Source organism: Pelodiscus sinensis, chromosome 1 (genome assembly GCF_049634645.1).
Source record: "Pelodiscus sinensis isolate JC-2024 chromosome 1, ASM4963464v1, whole genome shotgun sequence".
NCBI classification, from domain to species: Eukaryota; Metazoa; Chordata; order Testudines; family Trionychidae; genus Pelodiscus; species Pelodiscus sinensis.
In genome coordinates this window covers 217,787,276-217,809,943 of record NC_134711.1, presented here as the reverse complement: position 1 = coordinate 217,809,943, position 22,668 = coordinate 217,787,276, and the positions used below count along the sequence as shown (strand labels likewise).

The following is a 22,668-nucleotide window of genomic DNA, read 5'->3' as shown; positions in this document are numbered from 1 at the left end:
CCGGCGGCACCCCAGCTGTCGCCAATTTAGCCGCTGCTGAAACTGACCAGCGGCTGACTCCAGGAAGCCCGGGGCAGAGCAGCTCTGCCTCGGGCTTCCTGGAGTCAGCTGCTGATCAGTATCAGCAGCGGCTGACTTGGGGACACCTGTGGCAGAGCGGCTGGGGTGCTGCCAGGTTGGTCTCGCCACGCCAAGGGTCGGCGCTACCGGACCAACCTGGCAGCACTCCAGCTGCTCTGCTGCAGGCGTCCCGGATTCTGAAACTGACCAGCAGCGGCTGAATCAGGGATGCCCGGGGCAGAGCCGGACTATCGGAAGGGGGGGCACCCCCCCACCCCACACCACCCCAGGCCCCTTCTAGCCCCCCTTCTGATAGTCTGGCAAATCTGATAATCTGGAACCCCCTGGGTCCTAAAGGTTCCGGATTGTGGGAAGTTTACTGTACTTAATTCGAACTAGGCGTTAGTCCTCGTAGAATGAGGTTTACCTAGTTTGAATTAAGCACTCCGCTAGTTCGAATTAAGTTCGAACTAGCGGTTTGTATGTGTAGCGCCTAGGAAAGTTAATTTGAACTAATGGCTGTTAGTTCATATTAACTTTGTAGTGTAGACATACCCTATCAGAGGTCCTCATGCCACTCTAGCGAGTCGTCCAGTCCACACCCAGCTCCTGAGCCATTATCCAGGCCTGCATAATACTCTGTGTTCCATTGCAGGGATCCTATCTCTAGGCATTCTGATCTGCTTGGTCACAGATCCTATCACTGTTGTCCTTTCTCTGTCTTCTGGTTCCCACTACTCTAGGTTTAAAAGCCCAAATTTCCTCCTCCTAAGGAGCAGCTTTAGTCTTTCTTTCTTTTTGTCTTCATGCCAGACTCCATAACCCTCTCCTTCTCCCACTTTCTCCTAGAGGCTAATTGCAGACTGCAGTTCTTTTCTGTTCAAGCCCTGTTGGCTTTATACAGGCTTAGGCTTCCCCTGTCCAGCTGGGTTTCATCATCAATTAACCTTTCGGGCTTTGCCTCTCCACCAGATGCTGCTTGCTAATTGTCCTGACAACCTGATCGACTTTGAGATGAACACCACATCCTAGACTCTTTCATGTCTCAAAGGAAATGACATTTGGTTTCGGATGGATTTCAAGGTGCAGTGAAAAGCAAAATCAGTACCCTCCATTTAAGGAGCTGAACCCTTTCAACATTGCAGTACTTAACTTTTAGGTTTCCCCAGAGAAATAATTTCAGCAAAACAGCTTTCCAGTTCAGAATACCCTCAGGCCAGTAGTTAAGGTACACTCCTAAAAGGTGGGAGAACTACCTTCAATTCCCTTCTCCTCATCAGAGAGAGAAGGAACCTGAATATGTGTCTGTTACACCCCAGCTGACTGCTCTAACCTAAACACTAAGGGAAGTTGCACCCATGGCTATTTTGTGAGTTTACTCTGGTCATTCCTACCAGATGAGGCCCTGAAGGTGAGACAGGCAGTCTGTTAGGTGGGAGATAGATGTTATGTCCATGGTGTACATGCAAAGAGCTTGGAGAGGGAAAAAAAAAAATCAGATACTCCCTCAAAGGCTATAAGAGATGCTACTTATTCTTAGAAGCCAGAATTTTCACATCACAACCAAAACAAAGGAAGTTGTTCCTTAAGACAAAGAAGCTAAAGTCAGCCTGCCTTGTTCTAGGGTTACTTTTTCCAGACTGGCTGCTGCACCAACACCTCACTGCTGAGCTCCATGCCTGCAACTCTCTAGAGCCAGCTTGCATTTCAAACACAGTCCTTAATACATCACAATAGGTGCAAGAGCAGCTGGACTGAAGTGGTTGTATGGAGACTTACTACAGCTGCTTATGTATGTTGGTCATTTCATCAACAGATTAGGTACCTAGGGAGTTTCAGAATCTGCCAGGGTAGGCAGTAGCTGAATGGGGATTTTGGGGATCTCAGTGGTATCTAAATCATGGAATCTAAATATTGGACTTAGGCACCAAGTAGCATTTTTCAGCAGTTTAGCTTTGGTACAAAATTTTCACAGCGTTCTGGAGTCAAATACCAGATTATGTTGATCAAAAGTGAAGTATAATCTTTCTGGAGCAGGAAAAGAAACTTAAATCCTGAAGGTGTGAGGGACTGGATTTCTCAGAAGACTGATAATGAGATGAGAACTTAATTCCTAAGTTACTGATTCAAATTAATTCCAGGGAAATAATGACAAAGTCATTAGTATTTGTTTACCTGATAGCTGAACTATGACTACATGAAAAGACTATTTGTCTCAAGTGGATAATTGCACCCTTCAGTGAAACACAGCCAGCATGTCCGACTGTAGATGAAATCTTCAGTACAATATCAGTAAAAACGCATGGTTAAAGGGACATAAGTTTCTTCCATTCCTTAAAAGAGTATTTCCAGCCCAAATCATGACACTTTGAAAAAGCAGGTCCTACTTCTGACACTTCTACACCTGTTTCCAGGTGAAACAGAGGACTTTACTTATTAAGCTGTCAATCTGGCACCTTGCATGAACACAACATTTATAATGTCTGGTGAAAAACAAAGAAAGAGACTTTGTACCAGATTTTCAGGTGTGTAAAGTGTCTTTGCTCTGCTGAATTCTATTGGACTATGCCAATGTACAAGAGCTAAGGATCTGACCAAAAGCTTGTTTTCCTTACAGATACCACAGCAGTAAACCAATGACAACAAATGAAGAAAATATGCCACATGAGCAAGTAATTTTAAATATGTCCATAGATAGTTTCTCAGTTTTTATCAGAGACTCATTCATTGGGCCAGAGTTGCTTCCACTGATGTCATTGTTGGCTTTGCCATTGATTTGAGAATAACATTAAGTTTGGGCCCTTTTTAGGGATTGTCCACAGAATTACAGATCATTTTAAATAAAGGTAAATACAAATTCAAATCAAAATTTAAGTCTTCAGAAAAAATACTGTTACGTTAGACTTTTGTTTTCTTTTCTAATTATATTTCACTTTCCCAACTTTATTAAATGAATGAAGCAGATAAACACCTACCCTAAAAGTAGAGTTTAAGAATTAGCTTGTCTCCTTTATTAAATGGTACCAGAATTGCTGAAAATAGGAATACAATTAATTATTTTATTACTTCACCTCAGAAGTTATTTTCAAATCATTCCTTTTCATGGAGTTTCAAACAAAGCACAACAACAACAACAAAAGGATCCATTCATCCTGCAATATGGCAGCTGTTACTGGAGACCACATCAATTGAAACGAAAGAACAGTTCAGGGTTTTGTAAAACCATTCTTCATTTCTATGTTTTCTGTTCAGCTATTTCAACTACAAAAGTCTGAAATAACAACCATAAAAAATGTAATAGTTAACAAGTCAAGCCACTTGGCACAACATCAAACAAAACACTTCAAACATTCTTCTCTGTGCAGCTTTTGCCATCTTATCAAGGTCTCCAAAAGATTTTGCATTTATATGGTTATGATTTTAGGGTGGATTTTTTTGTTTTGGGAGAGGTCTTTTATTTTGTCAAGTTGTTCCTAATAATAAGGAAAGCAATAGTAAGCTTTCCTAATAAGCAAGCATGTTGAAACAGTCAGTAAGGGAAAATAATTTTGCATACGCCCTATATTATGCTTCACAGTTAATATAAAGAACAAATATTAACCACACTACCTACACTTCTTACAAGGCTTTTACAAACACCTGTATTTATGACAATTTTTCCCTTGGGCATCTGAAAAAACAGAGCAGCGAGGAAAAAGAAAAGGCTGTAAAGTGAATAGAAGATTAATATTATATTAATTATGCAGCATCTGCTCTTTGTGAGAATGCAATATAAAATAAATGTGCATGAGAAGAAATACTACAAATTTACCTTTGCCATCCTGTGAGAAGGCGACATAAATAAAATCTCCCATGAATTTTTATATTAGTTTCATAATAGAGATCAGCAAAGTCAGGAGAGAAACATAAGTGTATTTTCTCTTATCAAAGGAATATTGAGCACCTAAAAAAAAAAAGTCCTTCTACAGATAACAAAATAAAATACCTGAACATTATAAGGTCAAAAAGCTGCAGATACTTAATGCAAACATGTCATTATGCTAGAAGTCTGAAGATTTTTTTTTTTTAACAGCTTAGGCCATTTTTATTAAATATAAATTATTATTTCCATACCCTACATCATCACAGTACATGAAGTGTTTTTTTTAACTCTAGTAATGAATCATAAGCACAAAGACAAATCCTGAAGGCACTTCAGATACCTGGCTAGGCAGGTTCTGCCACTTAAAAAGGAATTTTAATCAATGTGACCAGAAAGGAAATGAAGACGATACTACAGGGCTACGTCTACACTGGCCCCTTTTCCGGAAGGGGCATGTTAATTTCAAAAAAAAAATTTAAAAAAGCCGGAAAAGAGCGTCTACACTGGCCCCGATCCTCCGGAAAAAGCGCCCTTTTCCGGAGGATCTTATTCCTACTTTGAATATAGGAATACTTTGAAGTAGGAATAAGATCCTCCAGAAAAGGGCGCTTTTTCCGGAGGATCAGGGCCAGTGTAGACGCTCTTTTCCGGCTTTTTTAAAAGCCGGAAAAAAGCGGCGGACATTTTTATTTAAATGCCGCGGGGGATATTTAAATCCCCCGCGGATTTCCCTATTACGGCTTCTGAAATTAACATGCCCCTTCCGGAAAAGGGGCCAGTGTAGACGTAGCCCAGATGTAAAGACCGAGATTAAGTCCTTGCTCTCTTGAAGTCAATAGCAAAATTCCCATTGATTTTAGATTTTCACCTTAAGTAGTTTGTGGCAATAAAGACAAGGCCAGATACAAACCTGTGTGAATTGGCATAGTTCTAGTGAAGCCTTTCATTCTCTGTCTATATTCTGTTCATCAACAGTAATTTAATTTTATGTTCATACTAAAAGAATTCTGGAATTCCAGAAAGCTATCCAAAAGTATAGTATATAGAGCAGTATAAACAAGTCATTGTCTATATGAAATTTTAGTTTGTAGTAAGTTGGCTAGTGTTTTTTCATGTAGCCGCTGCAAAACAAGGCAAATACCTAGATGGGTTGGTGTACCCTCTGGAAGGCCAAGGGCTACTCCCAAGGGTACACACATCCTTGGTTGAGAACCACTGTGTTGCATTGAACAAAAATATATGCTTATGGCAGAAATAAGCCTCGTTCCATAATGTTCAGATACTTTTTTGTGATTTCTTTTGTTTTCTACATGTAACCCCCTCTATTGCATATTGTAGAGCAGTCCTGCATAATTGTCCTAAAATTTACTAGTCCAGATATAAAATAGACTCCTTCATGTTTACCATGATTATGATGGTCATGCAACAACACATTTACTTGCTTTGCATGAATTAAAGAGTAAAACTTTAGAAGACTGTTATAGAATGTCTACTTTATGGTTTCTTACTCCACCTGGTACATAAAACCATGGCAAAGAATGGTATCCAGCAGGATTTGCATGATGAGAAACAGCAGGTGATCATATGTCTGGAAGAAATAATATTTTGTTTTGGTATAGATTGAATCTTTCATACTAAAAGTATAACAAAAAAACTTTAAGTTAAAATACTAGTAGTTAAGTGAATATGTAGGCAGGTCAAGTGACCACTATTCTGTTAGTAATACCAGAATATACAACAATGGACATTAGACTCTGTTTGAGTGAGTGAGAGAGAGAGTGTCAAGATACCAGAGTCATTGTTGACTTCTTGAAATGTCACAGAATTCTATGATTTCTATGAGACACAAGAACATAAAATCACATCTGAATATACAGCACCTTGGACAGCACTGTGGCAGTCTGAAACCAAGGTCTTCCATGGATATTTTCTACAGAGGAGCTGGAGGTGTAATTTCCAGTTCAGGCAGCCATGCCCACATTAGTTCTGGTCAAAGTAGAGTGATAAAAACAGCAGTGTATCTTTGCTGCATAGGCAACAACATGGACTAGCCCCACCAAATACACACCTATAATTTCCAATAGAATTAGATTTGGGAGTAGCTAGCCCTTCCTTGCTGTTTGTGCAACTGCAACTACACTGCTATTTTTAGCTTCTTAGCTTTTTTTTTTTTAAGCTGCCTGAGCTGGAAATTACATCTCCAGTTCCTGTGTAGAAATAATATGTATCAGTGGTGAAATGCCTATAAATAAGCCTAGGCAATCACATTTCTAGAAAGTAAAGTCCTAGGTTCCTCCATGGAAACAATATCAAGCTTCCTTTAGACTGCAGTAACTTAAAGATCTGGGAACCAATGGGAGGTCAGCAAAGCATCCCAAACTGCCCTTCTGTGTTTTAGTCTCCAGTTCACCATTCTTCTACTTTAGAGAGATTCAACCTGTACTTCAATGTATTACTAGTCTCGCACTCTCTGGTCCAGCAACATCCATGGTCTGGAATGATTTTTGTTATCTGGATATCCATTTATCATGAGTGTGGCCAAGTTTCCCATGGTTCCATAAAGTTTGTGGACAGCCACCAGTTCTGGCTCTCAGTGTTCTGTGCTGTAATTTAGCTCTAATTTTCCCCTAAATGTCTTCTCAGGCTACGTGCACACTGCAGCCTTTTGCCAGCAGAGAGTATGCTAAATAAGCACCCATTAGCACTTGTTATGCTGTCATTTGCATATTTTCTGTTGATGCTTTTTGCACGAGAGAGTTTTGAGCAAAAAAAAAGGAGCGTAGAGATGTCCGTTTTGCACAAAAAGCCCTTTTTGCACAAGATCCTTATGATTCATAAAAGGAGGTATAAGGATCTTGTGCAAAAGGGTTTTTTTGTGCAAAATGGACCCCTCTACACTCCTTGTTTTTGCGCAAAAAACATAGAGAATATTCAAATGACAGCAAGACAAATGCTAATGAGCACTTCATTAGCATACTCTCTGCCGGCAAAAGGCTGCAGTGTAGACATAGCCTCAGAGTCCAGCTAACAGTGGAAGTGTTGGCAATGCTGCTGGACAATACTGATCTCCCATGGTTCGGCAAATTCTCTGGTTTAGCACCTATCAGGTTCTCGGGGTGCTGAACTAGAAAAGTTCAATCTGTAGCACAGTGGTGAACAAAGTTCCAAAATGGAACTGCTCTGGTTAATTTCCCACAAAGCTTCTGTCCCATTTAGGAACCATAGAATTGCTGTCTGCTTTTGCTCAGAATTTGGACTAAAAAAATTATGGCAGCTTGAATCCTGTCATTTCTTCCACTTTTACATAAGTATAGCTCCAAGGTGAGGTTTTCAAAAAAATTGCACACCCTTAGCTTAACTCCACATGCATTAAAATCAGTGTTAAAACTCCTGTTGACTTTAATGGGAACAGAGTTGGGTGAATACTGTGTGAGTTTTAGATCATCATAATATATCTCAGTGCAATGACTACTAATTAGCACCAGTATCACTAGTAAGAGAATAAGATACAAATCTTGATCTCACCACTGCAGTTGAAATGAGAATGCTGTATTGTAGCAGTTGTTCCTTCAGATCTTTTCCAACCCAAACTTGTTTTGAAATAATTGGAAGTTTGGGCTGATTAAAGTTGTGGAGTTCAGGTCAGAAAAAAAAGCAGTACTGAGTAGAGAACAAAAAAGAGCATAGAGAGAAGAGAGAAAGAGAGAGAGAGAGAGAGAGAGAGATTACCTAGTTAATTGTAAGCTTCCCTATTTATCCTTTAAATTCACATCAATATTTGCAATGGAAATATGATTCACATACATTCCTACCTCCCTGCTGTAATTAGAATATCTATTTTAGGGTCATCATTTGAAACATATTTAACCTCATTTTTGTAGGCCTATATTTGGAATTCCCTCAAATTAACTATCTGCTACCAAAAAGAATAAAAATATTTAAAAGGGTTTTCTTCCTCTCTTCTGTTTTAAAATATGTCAGGCTCTTTTTAAAATGCTTGAAAATTGTAAGATGCTAATAAAAAGGAATTTAAACTTTAAAAGGCCCCAGAAAAGTTTAAGTTGCCATTGATAATCCTGTAGACACTTATGTGCTTGAATAAATATAATGAATAAGAGGGCTTACATGCATAAAGGTTTGTGGTTTCAGGGTAAGTCTCCATGTGTTTTGGAGTTTGTTTTTGTAAAGTAGCTTACTTTTTATATTTAAAAAAAAAAGCCATGCATAGAGCTGAGTATAGATCAGTGATTCCCAACCTTTTTATACGGGCAAAACCCGTTCGCAAACTTGCAGCAGACTGGCAACATTTTCATATTTGCATGTTCATTATGCAAATAATAGGTATACAAATATGCAAACAAAACATTTCCTGTTTACCAAAATATGTACCCCGACTCCCTTATAAACTCCAACCCTGACTCCTGCAGCCTCCCATATTATTTTATTCAGCCCCAGCGGCCAGAGTAGCTGCCTACCAGATGGAGCAGATCCCAGCCATGCATCAGGTTCTGTCCTCCTCCACCCCGCAGCAGGTCCCAGTCCCCTCCAGCAGGCCTCAGCCTCCCCTGCCATGCTGCCACTGCAGGTCCCAGCCTCCCTGTCAAGTGGCAGGCTCCAGCCCCCTCTTCTGTCCCAAGTAGGAGCAAAACCCAGCCACCCACCATGTGGCTGTGGCACAGGCCCCACCCCAGCTGCCAGAACAGGCCCTGGCTACTCACCACATGGCTGGGGCTTCCTCCCCACCCCCGGCACAGCAGCTATTCTCCACACGGCCCTGCCAACCAGCCATGTAGCAGCTGTCAGAACTGGAACTGGAGCTACAATAAGGCTGCTCCAGTAGGGACAGCGTCACTGTAGCCCTGGCTTTGGCTTCGGCTTCGGCTCCAGCCCACAGCCCCACTCACCCAGCTGCTGTATGATGAAGTGGGCAAAAGGGAATTTCCTTATGGGGAACCCCAGCAGAAGGGTCTAATCAAAAGCAGGGGACATGGCCGGGCAATGTGCCATGGCCCATTAGTCAGAGGTTCGCGGCTCACCACTGGTCCATGGACCGGTGGTTGAGAGCCACTGGTATACTGGTATAAATCAATGGCATTCCATTGTAGTAAATGAAGCTATTCAGATTTACAATAGCTAAGCACTGGCCAAGAGTTTTTGCATATTTTTATGCCATTTTCACCAGAAGCTGAGTTTTCTTTAGTGATCTCATATGCTGGGAGACCGAATTAATGGGAAAAAAGATATGTAGGTACAAATTTGTGTATCCTGAAAGCGTACTTATGTGATCCAGTCTGTAGAACTTTAATTTAGTTGTGTTCATAGGTTCCTGAACTTCTCAAAAATACATTTGTAAGACTTTGGCATTTTAAACTTTCTTGAGTGACAGTTACTATTATTGAATTTGTGAATGGTTCATTAGAAAACACATTTCTCCCCTTCAGTATTTTTTTAATGCTTTTTTTAGTTGTTCTAGCTTTGGTTTTCTAATATATTCTCTGCTGTTCCCACTATGGATCATATTCCTAAATTCTTGGCACTGTGTAGGTTGAGAACTATTTTTTATACATAGTTGGAGTGATTACTTACAGCCAAGGGCTTTTTGAAGGATTCTAATTTACTCAGGAGATCACATTTTGGTCTGAGCACTATCAATGAGATCAAGAACCTCTGCTTGTAGTTGTGACTAGGCATATATTTGAACTGAAGACACAAACTGTGTTAGTTGGATAATTAAATTGTCCAAAAAAATCTGCATTTTTCAAAATAACCTGGAGGATATAAAAACAATTCTTTACCATCACTGAGTTTGGTTTGTTGTTGTTTTTCTCTTGCTTTCTGTACAAAGATTAGTGTATATATAACTACTGGAAGCAAAGATATATTTATTATTCCATCATATGCTTTTGATTACTGATATCTGGGCATTGTTAATGGAAAAAAAACCCAAGCCCAAGTAACTGCAGTAAATGGTTTTAACATTATTTAAACTCTGTGCTTTTTGTAGCCAAAGTTGTATTCGTAATATACTGTTAGTTTGAATGAGAATGAATTTAATGTGTATAAGTTTGAAAGACATGATGACAACAGGTCTTTTATCAGGTAAAGAAAAATGGCCAGATCATAAATACTTTGTGCACCCAAAACTTCCGTTGCAGTTAGAATGGGGGGGAGGGAATTATTCATTATTAACACAGTTATTTCAGCAGTGAAAGTGCTTTGCTCCATTCTTTCTTTAAAATATATTTGTTGTTGTTTTTTCTTATGCACAACTTCTCTGCACATTCATTACTCATAGACTGAAGCTACCCACCTGTGAACTTTGAAGGCAGTAAAATGTTGTTTCCAGAGGCTCCAGGAGTAAAGTGCACCCTTTTGCTCAGGCCACCAGATCTTCTGAGTCCAGCAGTGGAGCAGGTAAGTGATTCAGCTTCTCCAGACTATTTCATTTGAAAATATGTATTGTGTCAGGCTGCTGGCTAAGCTGGCGCTGTGCCACTACAGCCTGGCTGAAAAGGTCAATTACAGCTAGACGAGCAAGCCCTGGCCTGAAAGGCTAATGGAAGCAGCTGTGGGCCTCATTAGCCAGAGGGCTTTATAAGGCAGCCAGAGGGGACGTGGAGTGGTAAAAGTAGAGAGCGAGTCTGGGTGTGCCTGCCTGTGCCAGAAGGTGATGGTGGCTGAGTTAGTTGCTGGGGAAAAACAAGCTCTGTAAATAGAAGGTGGTGGGAAGTTGACATAAGCAATAAAAAAGACACAGGTGATTGCACAAGAGAGGGCCTCCTGGTGATTTCTGGCTGAAGAAGGGGTGCCTGGGCAAGGACCTTGCCATAGTATTTTATTCTATTTTGTGTAGTTTTAGGCTACATCTAGACTGGCATGATTTTCCACAAATGCTTTTAACGGAAAAGTTTTCCATTAAAAGCATTTGTGGAAAAGAGCATCTAGATTGGCACAGATGCTTTTCCACAAAAAAGCCCCGATCGCCATTTTCGCCATCAGGGCTTTTTTGTGCAAAACAAATCTGAGCTGTCTACACTGGCCCTTTTGCGCAAAAGGACTTTTACCCAAACGGGAGCAGCATAGTATTTCCGCAAGAAGCACTGATTTCAGACAGTAGGAAGTCAGTGTTCTTGTGGAAATTCAAGCGGCCAGTGTAGACAGCTGGCAAGTTTTTCCGCAAAAGCAGCTGCTTTTGCGGAAAAACTTGCCAGTCTAGACACAGCCTACATATATAGCCTTGCCCCCTCCTCCTCTGGAGTGGATAATTAGCAGCATGGTTTTTTCAGCCACCTGAATCTACCACTGTAGTGCCTCTTTCCACACTTCTTTGTCTCCAATCAGGCATGACAAAGCTGTCCAGAAAACATCAGCCTTAAATCTCAGTGGTGTTCCCTCTGTCAGGCAGCACTTACAGGGTGAATTATGCCCTGCCTGTTGGCAGGGGGCTGAGAGAACAATGGATTTCAGCTTGGTGGTTACTGGCAAGCAATGGGTTTCAGCTTGGTGGTTACACCCATGAATAGCCATTTTTCAACCTAACTGGATCTCTTATGCATGCAAACTTGTCAATGAAGAGTTATTGGGAAGAATGTTAGAGAATTTACTTACTGACATTACTGAGGGGCCTTAATCCTGACTATCAAAGCCAGCATCATTATCCATTAGTTGCTTCCAGCACCTTGGGTATCCAATTTGGGAGAATCTGCAGCACAGGATTCCAAAAGAAACCTAGATAATGTTTCCTTCCAAACCAACGTAATCCTCAACATGAGACAGACAAAGAACATTTACACATTTCCATTGCGAGGCTCTTCCTTCTAATCTGTCCTTTGCATACAGAATCTTAAGTGGTTGGCAGTAGTCACAGGTTACACATAACACACATATACTCATGCACAAACAATGTCACAATTGGTACCTTATCCAAACAAACTGAGCCATTCTTTTGGTGGATGGTGCTTCTGAATTGGTTCCCACAAAGCTCTAGTTTTTAAAGCTTTGCCTTTATACGGAGGAACTTCCATTCCTTCCTATCATTCTACTATAATCATTAAAGTCTACTTAGCCTTTCCCTCCCTGCTTGATACTTCCTATGAGCAGTGACTGAAGAGACAAGCTGTGCAACATAGTGAAAAACTTCTGGCCTGATCATTTTTTCTCAGCAGCTTTTCTTCAAATTCAGCCCACACTCATAGTCTTGTAAATAATAAGAATATAAATTAAACATTTTCTCTAATGGGAGACTAAGACATATATTGTCTTAAGGCTAAAAATTGGTTCCTGAGGTGTTTCTACAGCTGGAAGAACTCTTCTGGTGGTCTGAGCTGAAAAGGAGAGCTCAGTCCTGAAACCTCCAGCAACAACATTGGCTCACCTCTGAATTCCATGATTAATGAATTTGGAGAGCAGAAACAGAAAGTAAACTATCATGATTTTATGAATGCATTCACTAGCCTGTATTATAATCGATAGGTTTATTTCACATTCTCTTATATATTTTTACATCAGTGCTTATTGGATAAATACTGCTCGTCTCAGTAGTTCAAAGCACAACTTAATGGTGAAGGATGCTATAGGGATCCTTACGTCCAACTGTCAGATGGTTTAAAATGGAAACCTTAGTGCCCATAGGTCTCTCCTACCATTCCCCCATTCTTCCCCTCTCTTTACCTCTAAACTCAACAGAGGTGGCTGCACTGACCTGAATTTTTGGTCCATGTGATCAAGTTGGTTAAGTAAAGAGAATTTGACCCGGTTCTTTATTCATAAAAACAGAAAAATTGAATAATTATCCTTGTTTTTAATTATTAGTGGAGAATGATTTCCATCCTATTATGATTTTTAAAAAACCCTCTATCTGTAACCAAACAAATAAGCAAGTCCATTTAGCTGTCTGTCAAACAAAAATGCTTTGATTAGAATAACTGCAGTGTAAAGAATAAGGACATCTCAGAGACAAAGAGGTGACAGATAAGCATATTCAGAGAGGTGTTCTTATAAGCCATAAAAAGGATAACTTATTACACAAAATGAATTATAAGGAATATAAAGACTTGCTGATTTTCTCCTTCCCAGGGAGATGCTGAGCTGTACTTGTTGATATATGATATATGGTTCTCTGTGTGAAACGAGGTTTGTTATCTCATTCCAGTTTTTGTGGAGTACAACATCATATGAACAACCACCACAACTAGCATTTATTGACATCCTTGTAAAGCAAACTCATTGGAGAAGAAACCCAGACTTGAATGAGTATGAATAGGGAAGACAAATGTACATAGGTACTCCTGGAAATGCTCTCTTGTGGTCAGAATAGAAGCATATTGTTGGAGCATTAGAACAAAAGTTAAAGGGAGGACTTCTGTGTCCAGAGCTATAATTGAGCACCCGTCACAAGCAGCTAATTCAGAGCCAGAATTCTAGCTTATTTTTAAATAGCTTTGTTGATCTAAAAAACTATTCCTTTTTCATTGACACTGTTCATTTTACTAAGTGTTTTCTGGATACTAAGCAGAACAAATCAATGGTTTATCTCTAGTCAGAAGAGAGTACTGGGGAGAAGATGAGTGATTTGATTAGGTGCAAATTACTTCTCATAATGGAATGCTTAGAAGATAGAACCAGGTTTCAGGTTGCACTCTGAGTGGAATAAAGTTAGGGTTAAAGGTGACCAGCAAAGATTTTGGTGAAAATTAAAATATTGTTTTGTAAGATCCCAGAAGAGGAAAGAAGACTATTATAGATGCTGTATTAAAAGTTAATGAGTGCTATCTTTTAACAAAAATGGAGGCAGTCATTAGCTCCTTCAGATGCAGAGAAATGTGATCTGAAATGAGACTGAGTGACAGCACTTTTTTTCTTCTGGAGGTCTTCCGTCTACTGTATTTGGAAGAGTTCTATGCTAGTCGATTACTCTCTCCCTCCATAAAAATAAAAGTTTAAAACATATTTCCAGTCAGTCTGCCTTTATTCCCAACCTGCTTGTTGACTATTGGTATCTTTAATAGTTTTTCTAATGCAAGGGATGAGAGCCACCTGTATGGGAATTTTTTATTCACTAGTACAAAAATTTCTGTATGGTTTTAGCCTTTGAATAGCTAATGAGGATTTCAGTGATGTCTTTAAGACTACAAATTACAGCCTTATTACAAGGGCAATTGCCTTCCCCCCCTCCCCCCCCACCACCATTAATAACTTTTGATTTACGGTAGTTTGGCTTTCAGTATGCCTTTGATTGTTACAGACAGCCAGAACATGGAAATCTCTTTCAATGAGAATGTTAGCATTTATGAGGTGGAAAAAAATCACCATCCTGAATCAGGTGAAAACAGCCAAATTTATTTAGCAATTGAATGAGTGAAGAACAAGAGATTTCCAGAGAATTTTCAGTTTGGGAAATCAGAAATGTAATTTTTGGCATACCAGCTGCCTGCCTGGAAGGTGTAACAGAGAGAAAGTAAATCTGACAACAGCCTTCTGTTAAAAGTAGTGAGGAAACCACCCTTTTGGTTATCTGGACAAAGAAATCCTGTCAGGCTGATTGACTGCCTTATAACCTTTTGTCTATATTTAGGGCACACCCTTTGGATATGAGAGACTCAAGTTCAACTGTTTCCCTCTCTGATGTGGAGAAATGATATGAAGTTGGATCTTCCATCCCTACAGTTTCTCTCTCTCTCTTTCAATCTGTTGCTCAATGTTTATTTACCTATTTATAAACAGTAGAACAGCTTCAGCAGGAAAGATAAGTGGGCTGCTGAATCTGAGCCTCTGAGCTGCTTGGGAGTGTCAGGACTTTAGCTGCTGAACGTATGTAAAGTTGCCTGAGTTACATGCCTCAGAGATGATAACAATGGAAACCTAAGCATTCCTAGGGTTGGCTGACAGAAGAGCAGGGTTTTTGTGAATACCAGTGGTGTTTAAATGCTGGACTTAGAGCCTAAAATGGCACTAAGCTTCTAAAAATACTCAGCTTGAAAAGTCCTTTCATTAAAACTTCATTCTTTACTTTGTCTAGGTAGCAAGTTACAGTATCCACAGTCACTACAAAAATCAGAGTTCTCTCTCTCTCTCTTTCTCTCATATTCCCCAACAAGTAAACAAACACAAAAACTCTTCAAAACATTTCTGAAATACACTAACCATTCTATTATTTTCCCATCCTGTCATATTCAAAGGCAAAACAACTGCTGTTAGGAAGACTGGGATTTGTTTCTGAGACTTTATCTTGAAGGGCTGTGCCGTGTGATTATAGGGGAAATTATGGGAAAGGCCCCTTCAGAGTTTTTCTTGAGGTATTTCCCAGTACACCTCCCCCCCTCCAAAAAAAAAAGATGTAGCAATGGTTGTCAAAAATGTATCTAATGTAACAAGAGAATTAAAGAAAATTGCTACGTGGACCAAAAAGTGCCAAAATATCACAAGGAAGGTGATTCTCACTGTTCTTCATTCCCACATGGGAACATGAATTAATAAAAACCTTATTTATTAACTTTTGAACTCAGGTATCAGACATTCAAATGGTGTAACTAAAGTTCATATCCTTATCCAATCATTTGTGTTCATTGCATTTACATACATACTACCTTGGATTTTGGAATTATGTTTTTTTTCTAGTTTTGCTGGGGGCTTATACATAATCCAAAAGTTTGGATAATTACATGAATACATGTGTGTCTGTTTAAACTCTTTTGGTAGATTTAATTTAGCTTTCTTGTTTTACTGCACCAATCCTAACTTTCTATGGTGCATATTTTAGCAATGTGACTTTTCTTTTTTGAGTCTTCATATTGTCCTATGGTAGCACTTTCATACTTTTGTTGTATATTGGGGTAAAAAAGTGTCACTAGGGGGGTAGTGAAGCACTGGAATGGGTCACCTAAGGAGGTGGTGGAATTTTCATCCCTAAAGATTGTTAAGGTCAGGCCTGATAAAGTCCTGGCTGGGATGAACTCCTGAGGAGCAGCTAAAAAAGGAGTTTTTCAAGATGAAGGAGGAGTGATGATGTGACTCAGCTAAGTGGTTGTCTGCAGTGTGTGTGTTCATGGTGTACTTTGCTGCTTCCCTGAGAACTTTAAAAAACCTGCTGCTAAGCAGCCAAAGGAGCTAGCAAACAGGAGCCGCTAACAGGAGTTTTGTGGGGGAGTTTAGGGGAGGAGTTTGAAGATACTCTTGACATTCTTTAAACTTATTTAAACTAAACTAAAGCCCAAACCATCTGATTAAAAATAACTATAAAAAAAGGAATTAACTCAGAGTAAAAAGAGAATGCAGGCAGAAACCCAGCAGCAGGGTGAGGCTATCCAGTTTATTGTACCCAGTGAAGCATGTATGATTATCTTCCCTATGGACAGGTGGTATATGTGTGCAGTCAGTGCAAGGAACTCCTGGCCTTCAAAGCCCATGTTGAGGCTTTGGAGACCAGGGTGGCTGAATTGGAGGAGCTAAGGGAGTCAGAGAGGTTCATAGATGAGACTTTCTGGAACACAGCAGAATGACCACATCCCTGGTCACACACATCAGCCTCTGAGCTTTTGAGGAGAGTGAAAGGCTCAGGGAAGGAGAACATCCAACTGGAGCGGAGGGAAATGATCCCATAGTTGGGACCCTCCTTCCAAATGATGTGGTATCCTCTCGTGCTGAGGATACCGCTACAGTAGAGTGAACTCCAGTAATACAGGTGTTAGTAATGGAGAATTGGATCACTATAAATAAAGAGAGCTGGATTTATGATGACCAGGAGAACTGCATTGTGACTTGCCTGCCTTTTGTGAAGTTTGCTGATTTGACATAGGGAAGCATAGGAAAGAGATCCTGGAGAAAATGATGAGATTTATTAGGAGGTGGGGACCTTTTGAAAAATGGGAATCCTATACAGGTAGAATGGGCTCCACTTAAATCAAAATGGAACCAGACTGCTGACACTTAAAATTAAAAAGGTTGTACAACAGTTTTGAAACTGAAGGCTGGGAGAAAGTCAATAGGTGCAGAGGAGCACATGGATCAGACCACAACATCCCTTAGGGGCTGACCTATTAATAGGGATTTTCTATGTCCTAGTAAAGAGGAGAGAGAATGGAAGATGATAAAATATGGGTAAGATCTGATGAGAAACAGTCAAATGAAAAAGAGCCCTCGTCAATCACATCATGTAATGGCAGACAGTGAACTAGAGTACCTCATATGGAGTGAGGATGTTGATATAATAGGCCTCATGGAAATTTGATGGACTGGGGATAATCAATGAGACACAGTAATACCAGGGTACAAAATATATCAGAAAGTATAGGTGGTACTGGTGGGGGAGTGAAATACTATATGAGAAATAAAGCATAGAATCAAATGAAGTAAAAATCTTAAATAAACCAAACTATTCCATTGAGACCCTATGGATAGTAATTCTATACTCCAATAATAACTGACTTTAGCAGTAGAAATGTATTACCAACCACCTGACCAGGATGGTGATAGTGACTGTGAAATGCTAAGGGAGATTAAAAGGGCTATCAAGATGGGGTGCAAAAATAAAGTTTTTTGATACCTTAAATAGCTACTTCATGGAACCCACAAGGAGAAGCAATGCTGGATTTTAGTCCTAAGTGGAGCACAGTATCGGGTCCAATATATGAGTATAGCTGGACTGCTTGGAAATAATGACCATAAAATAATAATATTTATCATCCCTGTGACGGGAAAAACACCACAAAAGCCCAATACTATGGTGTTTAAATTCAGAAAAGGGAGCTACACATAAATAAGGCTAATTAAACAAAAATTAAGAGGTACAGTGCCAAAAATGAAATCCCAGCAAACGGCATAGAAACTTTTGAAAGATACCATAAGAAAAATTCAACTAAAATATATATCCAAAAAAACAGAGAACTGAAGAAGTTCCGCCATGTCTTAACAAATAAGTAGTGAGAGATAAAAAGGCATCATTTAAAAAGTAGAAATTACATCCTAGTGAGAAAAATAGAAAGGAGCATAAACTCTGTTAAATAAAGTGTAAAAATATAATTAGGACTGCCAAAGAAAGAATCTGAAGAACAGCTAGCAAAAAACTCAAAAAATAATAGCATTTTTTTAAGTATATCAGAAGCAGGAAGCCTTAAATAACCTGGAGCCACTGGATGATCAAGATGCTAAAGGAGCACTCAAGGAAAAAAATTAATGAATTCTTTGCCTTATTCTTCACTGATGAGGACATGAGGGAGATTCCCAAACTTGAGCCATTTTTTAGGTGACAAATCTGAGGAACTGTCCCAGATTGAGGTGTTGTTAGAGAAGGTTATGAAACAAACAGGTAAACTAAACAGTAGTGAGATACCAGGTCAAGATGGCATTCACCCAAGAATTCTGAAGGAACTTAAATGTGAAATCAAAGAATTAGTAACTGTGGCTTGTAATCTATCTTTTAAATCATATTCTGTACCAAATGACTAGAGGATAGCTAACATCATGCCAACTTTTCAAATGGGCTGTAGAGGTGATCTTGGCAATTACAGGCGAATAAGTCTAACCTCAGTACTGGGAAAATTGGTTGAAACTATAGTAAAGAACAGAATTGTAAGCCATATAGATGAACGTAATTTGATTGGGAAAAGTCACCATGGTTTCTGTGAAGTGAAATCATGCCTCACTAATCTTCTAGAATTCTTTGAGGTGGGTCAAAAAGCACATGGAAAAGGGAAATCCAGTGGATATCGTTGTAGTCTCCCTACTAAAGGTGCCTCTGCTTATTTTCTAGGAAGATCCTGTATGCTGCAATCTAGCCCCAGAGACTACAATTCCCATGAGCCCTTGAGGAAACCAGGAAGGAAGGGGTTTTTTTGGAGTGAGGGGTGGATCTGGGTTTCTTTATGTGTGTGGAGAGAGACTCTCAGAAGTCTGTGGACTCTTTTCTTTGTTTTTGGAAAAGAGGAGCCAGGCTGCTGTGGAGGAGTTTTAGCCAGTCCAGGAACTGTTAGGTTGCAGCTACAGACTTGGATTCAGAGCCTTTGGGACTGGAATCTAGCAGGCTGCTTCTGATTGCCCTTTGGTTATACCTGAGGCTAGAAGTACTACTCTGCACCGAGCACACAGAAGGAGACTAGAATCATTCACTCCAGTTGCAAAATCTTCAAGCATGCCCATGCAAGTGAGCGTATGGTACTGTGAATCCTGAGGAGTGCATACTCTGGGGTGTGATAAACAGGGGCAGTGCAAATGCCAGATAGATACTTTCCTATTATTTCTGTGTACTTTGTTAGTGTTATTCACTGTTAATCTGTTAAACTCTGTTTCTTTAAGTAGTTAAGTAAAGGTCATTCTTTCTACTGTAATCTATCAGATGTATATTATTTATGATTTGTAATTGTTGTTCTGGAGCTAGATCCAGATTATTGCTGGAATAATTTTATTCCTGGAGGCTCCTAAGGCACACCATTAAGTGTATACAGGGCCAGCCAGGTGGAGGCACTGCCGTTATATGTTCTTTATGAGCAAGGAACATCACCACTGGGGTACTCAGGATCTCCTTTTATGTTAAAACCATCAGGCACCCAGGAACATCTGTGAGTGTGACCAGCTCCCGAGTAACTCAGGGAGGAAAAAGGGGGTTACATAGTGTACTTAAATTTCCAGAAAGCCTTTGACAAAGACCCTCACAAAAGGTTCTTAAGCAGGGTGAGTGATCATGGGATAAGAGGAAAAGTCCTCTCATTAACTGATATCTGGTTAGAAGATAGGAAACAAAGGGCCAGGAGTAGAGAGTCAGTTTTCAGAATAGAGAGAGGTATCTAGTGGTGTCCCACAGAGGTCCATACTGAGATCCATCCCATTAAACAAATTAATAAATGATTGGAGAAAGGAATAAAAAGATAGCAAAATTTGCAGATAATCCTAAATTGCTCAAGATTGTTAAATCCAACACAGAACATGAAGAGCTTCAAAAAGATCTCACAAAACTAGGTGACTAAAGAACAAAATGGCAGATGAATTTCACTATTGACAAATGCAAAGCAATTCATATTGGAAAATATAATCCCAAATATGTATAAAATGATGGGAACTAAAATAGCTGTTACCACTTGTGAAAGAAATTTTGTGTCATAGTGGACAGTTCTCTGAAAACACCTACTAATGTGCAGAAAGTAGTCAAAAATGCAAACTGAATGTTAGAAATAATTAAAATGGGATAGAGAATAAGATAGATAATACTATAAATTCTTTATAAATCCATGGTACACCTGAATCTTGACTATTGCATGCAGATGTGGTCATCTAATCTAAAAAAAGGTATTTTGGCATTGGAAAACTTTCAGAAAAAGACAACAAAAATTATGAGGGGTATGGAACAGCTGTCATATGAGAACTGGGATTTTTCAGATGGAAAAAGAAATGACTAAAGCGGGGTTATGATAGAGAGCTATAAAATCATGATCAGGGCTCGACAAATAATGTAATCTACTTGCCTGTGGCGAGTAGATTACAACCTGGAAGAGCCGGTGCAGAGCCCTGATCATGACTGATTGGAAGAAAGTAAACAAGGAAATGGTATTTACTTGTTGCCATAACACAAGAACTAGGATGTCACCAAATGAAATTAATAGGTAGCAGGTTTAAAACAAACAAAAAGTAGTATGTCTTCACATAACACACAGTCAACCTGTGGAACTGCTTGCCAGAGGATGTTGTAAAGGCCAAGATTTTAACAGTGTTCTAAAAAGACCTCATGGAGGAAAGGTCTATCAATGATTATTAGCCAGGATTGGCAGGAATGGTGTCCCTAGCCTCTGTTTGTCAGAAGCTAGGACTGTGTGACAGGGGGTAGATCACTTGATGATCACCTATTCCGTTTATTCCCTCTCAAGCATCTGACATTGGTCACTGACATTCCAGCCCTCATCTTCTACGATTCAGTTAAAGTATGATTATGCAGCCTAGACAAATATTCACTACTTATGTGATTAGTCCCATGTGTCTAATGGGAACCTTTCTCTGAGAACCCATCTGAAGGATCAAGCTTCACTTCTCCATTTCAGGAATAAGTCCTTTTATCTTCACCATTTCTTCTCCACCAGTGGCACATCCACGTATGATGTGAAACAAAGAGCTGCAAATAAAATCACATTAAACAATATTTCCTTATAGTCTAAAACAGTGTTTCTCCAACTGTTTCTGGACGGTGAAGGGTAGCCAATGGAAGCTGCAAGTCTCCGTGGCTATGAAACCTTTAGATAAACAAACCAGAGCAGCCCATTAGCAGGTTTCCACAAAGTGGGCCTGAGAGTTACTTTGAAAAACATTGGCCCATTTTGAGAGAGACTGATCTAAAAAACAGCAATAGTGAGGCATATTTATTTTCTTATCCACTACAGTACTGATCAGAATTCATTAAAATCTGAGTCTGAGAGTATAGATCCATGGATGTGGATTTTCAGCTGTATGAGTAGTATACTTACTACTGAATCTGTCTTTTTTGTGTGTGTGTGTAGGCCAGAGTATCTTTTTGGTTAAGATATTTATGCATAATTTAAGCTAATATTTATTTCTCCAGTCCTTCATGATTTTGAACTCTTGCCAGCCTTTTCAACTGCCTTTTTGGTTATTTCTAATGGTATTAATCAATGCATCGCCAGCTCAACAGTTTGGAAAGATGTTCACTAAAAACATATAAACTCAATAACCACAACAAAATATTTCACAGCATTCTTCTGTGGTTTGACAATGGAAAGGCATGTTCTATTTTACCACATACAGATTTAATGGAAATGAGCTTCATCGAAATGTATGAGAACTAGAATCAGATGCATAGCTATTATCAAAGCTTAATGTAGAAATATGGCCATTTAACATTGATCTTAAACACTCTGTCTGGACCAGAACGAGTCTGAGAGTTTCCAGCAAAATAAAAAAAGGCCTATCTTGGTTTAACTGTGCAGGAGATCAAAAAATAGCAGTAACTTCTCCAGTTCTTTTGACGTGGAGACCTTTTTATAATGTCAATTGTTTGATTAATAAAAAATCTTTATCTATTGTATTCCTTTGCATTGTCACTAGGAAAACACTCCAGATTTAAGAACTTATTTTATTCATTTGTTCTAATGTAAGCAAATGTGAACAGATACTAAAACCACAGAATAATACTTAAACTTCAGAATAACTTCATCTGGATTTTTCTTTGTTTTTAACTTTTTAGACATTATGTGATTTATTTTAACAAAAGCCTTCAGCATTTTTATAAATTAAACAAGAGGAAACAAGTACAGATTTAACAAATTAATAAGAACAATAAAACTAATAATGTTTATATTTTGGTAGAGAAGCAGAATGTGTTTTAACTTTTTTTTGATGTCTTCTTTCATCAGTTTATAATGGAATAGGTTTTTTGCTCAAAAGGTATACAAAAAAATGTAATGCCACATGAAACAATATGACAAATAATCAAAGCAATGTCAGCTACAATAATGGTACTGTTTTTAGAGTTATTATATATTGTTGTTATTTATTATATGTTAGTAGCCATGAGTTCCAGTGACAATCAGCAACTGTTTTATGTGAAGTGCTATGTAAACATGGAAGTAAGCACAGTTTCTGAGTTTGAAGAGTTTACTATCTAATGAATATAAAGAAGAAATAACAAAGTAAAATTTTAAGTAAGGGAAAAATAAAAGTTTCCCATCAACAGTAAATAAAGTATAGGGGGAGATAAAACAGAAGGATTAGAAGATACTAATTTTTAAGATAGAGCTTAACATGTAGTGTGG

General features: G+C 39.0%; 2 long non-coding RNA genes across 2 annotated transcripts in view; one reads left to right on the top strand and one right to left on the bottom strand.

Moving 5' to 3' along the window:
• Positions 1–3,105: 3,105 nt before the first annotated feature.
• LOC142827024 (uncharacterized) lies at positions 3,106–4,005 on the bottom strand. Its single transcript, XR_012901366.1, has 2 exons — positions 3,872–4,005; positions 3,106–3,331 (listed from the first exon to the last, which is right to left on the bottom strand). It is a non-coding gene; the product is annotated as an uncharacterized LOC142827024 (long non-coding RNA).
• Positions 4,006–10,215: 6,210 nt separating this feature from the next.
• The window catches only part of LOC112544282 (uncharacterized), an 86,179-nt gene continuing 73,726 nt past the window's right edge, over positions 10,216–22,668 (top strand). Inside the window, exon 1 of the long non-coding RNA XR_003087610.2 lies at positions 10,216–10,336. This is a non-coding gene — a long non-coding RNA (uncharacterized LOC112544282). The remainder of the gene's footprint in view (positions 10,337–22,668) is intronic.